This window comes from Arachis duranensis, chromosome 10, assembly GCF_000817695.3.
Source record: "Arachis duranensis cultivar V14167 chromosome 10, aradu.V14167.gnm2.J7QH, whole genome shotgun sequence".
Classification (NCBI taxonomy): domain Eukaryota; kingdom Viridiplantae; phylum Streptophyta; class Magnoliopsida; order Fabales; family Fabaceae; genus Arachis; species Arachis duranensis.
The window spans coordinates 34,985,209-34,989,439 of NC_029781.3; the positions used below are offsets into that span (position 1 = coordinate 34,985,209).

At 42.7% G+C, this 4,231-nt stretch overlaps 1 non-coding gene across 1 annotated transcript; it reads left to right on the plus strand.

Moving 5' to 3' along the window:
• The first annotated feature begins 752 nt into the window (after positions 1-752).
• Positions 753-854, plus strand: LOC127743708 (small nucleolar RNA R71). Its single transcript, XR_008005092.1, has one exon. It is a non-coding gene; the product is annotated as a small nucleolar RNA R71 (small nucleolar RNA).
• Positions 855-4,231: the final 3,377 nt, after the last annotated feature.

The window sequence follows — 4,231 nt, forward strand, 5'->3', positions numbered from 1 at the left end:
TCCTTTTATCAGTTTGTGCTTGTCCGTCCATGAGGGTGGAGACTGCTCCTGAATTCTGGGATGACAGTTGTGCTATTGCAGCCTCCATCATCTCAAAGCTGCTCTTGATTTTGCATGGTTGCATAGTTGAGGATGGTTCATCTTGATTGAGGTTGTTGTGTATAGGTTGGTTGTTATGGTATGATGTTTTTTGTGAGTTATGGTAGGGTCTATGGTTCCCTATTTGATGGTTGAGGTTGTGGTTGGGATGCTGATTTGATGGATAAGGCTTGTTGTGGTCTTGGTTGTGGTTCTGTTGATTTCCCCACCCAAAGTTTGGGTGGTTCTTCCAACCTGGGTTGTAAGTCTTCGAGTGTGGGTCATATGGTGTTCTGGATGAATTATTCACATAATTAGCTTGTTCCCAGTTACCTTCAGATTCAGGCGCATTCCCTTCTTGTTGAGAAGTTTGGTCTTGAATGACTGAAGCTTGGCTGGCCTCCATCCTCTTGGTTAAGGCTGCTATTTGTGCTGTAGTTGCCTTGTTCTGAGCTAACAAAGCATCTACAGAATTGAGTTCTAGCACTCCCTTCTTCTGAGTCCTTTTTGAGGTATAGAAATACTCATTTTCAGCTACAGTCTCAATGACATCTATGGCCTCTTCAATGGTTTTCTTTTTGTTGAGTGAGGCTCCTAAAGAATGATCCACTGCCTTCTTTGCTTCATAGGATAGTCCCTCATAAAAGATATGTAGTTGTACCCACTCATTGAATATTCGGTGGGCATCTCCTTGTCAGGTCTTTGAATCTCTCCCATGCCTCATAGAGTGTTTCTCCATCTTGTTGTTTGAAAGTTTGCACCTCAGCTCTCAGCCTATTGATTCTTTGTGGAGGGTAAAATCTTGCAAGGAATCTGTTCACGACCTCCTCCCATGTGGTTAGGCTATCATTGGGGAATGATTCCAACCACTTTACTGCCTTATCTCTGAGTGAAAAAGGAAACAAGTGTAGTTTGTAGATGTCAGGGTGTACCCCATTGGATTTTACAGTATCACATATCCTCAAGAATGTGCTGAGATGTTGATTAGGGTCTTCTTAGGCACTTCCTCCATATGAGCAATTATTCTGAACAAGTGAGATGAGCTGTAATTATTGGCATGAATTGTTGGCTTTAGGATGCTGCTGCCACAGTTTCCTAGGTTTAGGTTGATATAGGAGCCTAAGACTCTCCTTTCTTGCCCATCATGATTGACTAGGCCTCCTCTAGCATGGTTATGAACTTCTTCCTCATGGTGATTCTCCATATTCTCCTCCATGTTCATTTCAAAATACTCTTCCTCTTCCACAGCACCAACGACTCTCTTCCCTCTTGCTTCCCTCCTTAATCTAAGGAAGGTCCTCTTAGGTTCAGAATCAAAGGAAGTTGAGGCCCCGCTTCTCCTACCTGTCATACAACCAATCAAGGTAAAAAAAAGCAAGAAAGAAAATGGATAAAGAAATTACTTTTGTTAGAGTAGTTGTTAGTGTGAGTGGTGCAATTCATCAAACAGTTAGAAGAGTGGAAATATGGATACTGAAAAGAATAATCAAAGAAGAAGGAATAGAGCTCAAAAAATAAAAAAAATGCTAAATAAAAGAAATTAAAATAACAAGGAATTTAAATTGCTTAATCTAGCTCTCCAATCAATTTAATCACTGTCAAATTTAAGCCAATCCCTGGCAATGGCGCCATAAAACTTGATGATCTCTAATTCACACCCCATTCAAAAATTAGTGAATTAGTTCTTTTGGCAAGCGCACCAAAATTATCGCCAAGTAATAACCCACAGTGGAGTGGGATCGTATCCACAGAGATTGGCAAATTCAAGCAATTTTAATTGATTCATGAATTAGTCAAGCAGATCAATAAGATTGTGAAGTGCAGAATTGTAAATGACATAAATGTAAATGACTATAATATAAAGAAAAGCAACAAAGTGCAGAAACGGAAATTGCAGAATGTAAAGTGCTGAATCATAAAAGACTTGAATGTAAATGGGAGTGGGGAATTGCTGAATGTAAAAATTAAACTGTAAAGAAATGGATTGATAAGAATGGGGAAATTCATTGAGATTGGGAGATGTTGTCTCTTTGGATAAACTCTAGCTTATATCCTTTTCAATCATGCAACTTATTGACCTATTGGCAATCATGATTGATTGAGCCCCAATCCCTTGGTGACTCAATCTCTTGGTGACTCAATCTCTCAGATCTTGATCAATAGCCAATTCCTTGGTCTAATTGCTCATGAAGAGAGATATGCTTGGTCCCTGATTATACCACACACCCTTATAGGTCTAGGTAGAGGGAGGATTATATGTCCCGTATCCAAACACCAAAACCCAGATTCTACTTAAGTGTGAGAAGGGATTTCAAGCATGGTTTCATGTTTCCTTTCCCAAGGTTCCCATGAAACCCAATTGCATTCAATCTTTTTCCCAAGATAATTGAACACTAAGCATTAAGAACGAAATTCCTTCTAGCAAATCAAAGAGAAGATGAAGAAAAGAAGAATTTCACTATTATCAATCCATCAAGTACAATAGAGCTCCCTCTCTCAATGAGAGGGAAGTTAGCTACTCATATCTAAGAAAGTACTCAAAAGTGAAGTGTAAAAGTGGATCTAAAAACTGACTACTTAACCCCCCTTCAGTACTCCTTGGGGGTATTTATACTACTCCTAGTAAAATAAAAAAATTACAAAAGTGAAAAGGAAAAATAACATTTTGGAGGGATTAGAAAACACTTAATAAGCGTGACTTCTCAGCTGCCGCATGGCTGGCGCTTTACTGGCGTGTCACGTGCTCTTCATTTCTAGCTTGGCATGTCACACCCAATCCTTCAAGTGGCACGCTCGTCCCTTTGTTAACCTTGGAGTGCCACGCCTTCAAACTCAAGTGGCACGCCATAGTGGAATTCTTGTGTTGGCGTGCCACACCTTCGAACTCAAGTGGCACGCCCTTTGCCTTTTTCCACTTTTCTTTGCCTCTGGAAACTTGAACTAGCGTGGCACGCCCAGGGTCTGGCATGCTACGCCCTTGCTGTGTGCTTGGCTAAGCTCCTCTGGAAAGTTTCATTAGCATGGCACACCCAGGGTCTGGCGTGCCATGCCCCTTTGTGAGTGAGTGGTTCCTCTGTTTGGCGTCCCACGCCACGGACTCAAGTGGCACGCCCGAATGCTTCCTTGCCCTCTGAATGACATAGGCATGCCACGCCTGGTTGCTCAAGTGGCACGCCTAAGTGAAGTATGGTGAATGGCGTGCCACGCCTTCGATACCAAGTGGCAAGCCCCATGTAATTGGCCTCCTTCGTCCTCTCTGGAAACTTGTACCAGCGTGCCACGCATGAAGCCTGGCGTGCCACGCCCATAATCTTGCCTTGATTTCAGTGGTTGGCGTGTGGTGCGCGAAATTGTGAACAATACTTTTCACAACTCTCATAATCCCCGGTCATGAACCCCAAAGAACTTGGTGTTCAATACCATGGCATTACACAACTTCGCACAACTAACCAGCAAGTGCACTGGGTCGTCCAAGTAATAAACCTTACGCGAGTAAGGGTCGATCCCACGGAGATTGTTAGTATGAAGCAAGCTATGGTCATCTTGTAAATCTTAGTCAGGCAAACTCAAATGGATATGGTGATGAACGAAAATAAACAATAAGATAAAGATAGAGGTACTTATGTAATTCATTGGTAGGAACTTCAGATAAGCGCATGAAGATGCCTTCCCTTCCGTCTCTCTCTGCTTTCCTACTGTCTTCATCCAATCCTTCTTACTCCTTTCCATGGCAAGCTTATGTAGGGTTTCACCGTTGTCAGTGGCTACCTCCCATCCTCTCAGTGAAAACGCTGCCTATGCTCTGTCACAGCATGGATAATCATCTGTCGGTTCTCGGTCAGGCCGGAATAGAATCCATCGATTCTTTTGCGTCTGTCACTGACGCCCCGCCTGCTAGGAGTTTAAAGCACGTCACAGTCATTCAATCATTGAATCCTACTCAGAATACCACAGACAAGGTTAGTTTTTGAACGCCGGTTTGGGCCATCAAATCTTGGGCAAAGTATGGACTATCATATATTGATGGAAAGCCCAGGATGTCTACTTTCCAACGCCGTTGAGAGCGCGCCAGTTCGGCTTCTGTAGCTCCAGAAAATCCACTTCGAGTGCAGGGAGGTCAGAATCCAACAGCATCTGCAGTCCTTTTTGGTCT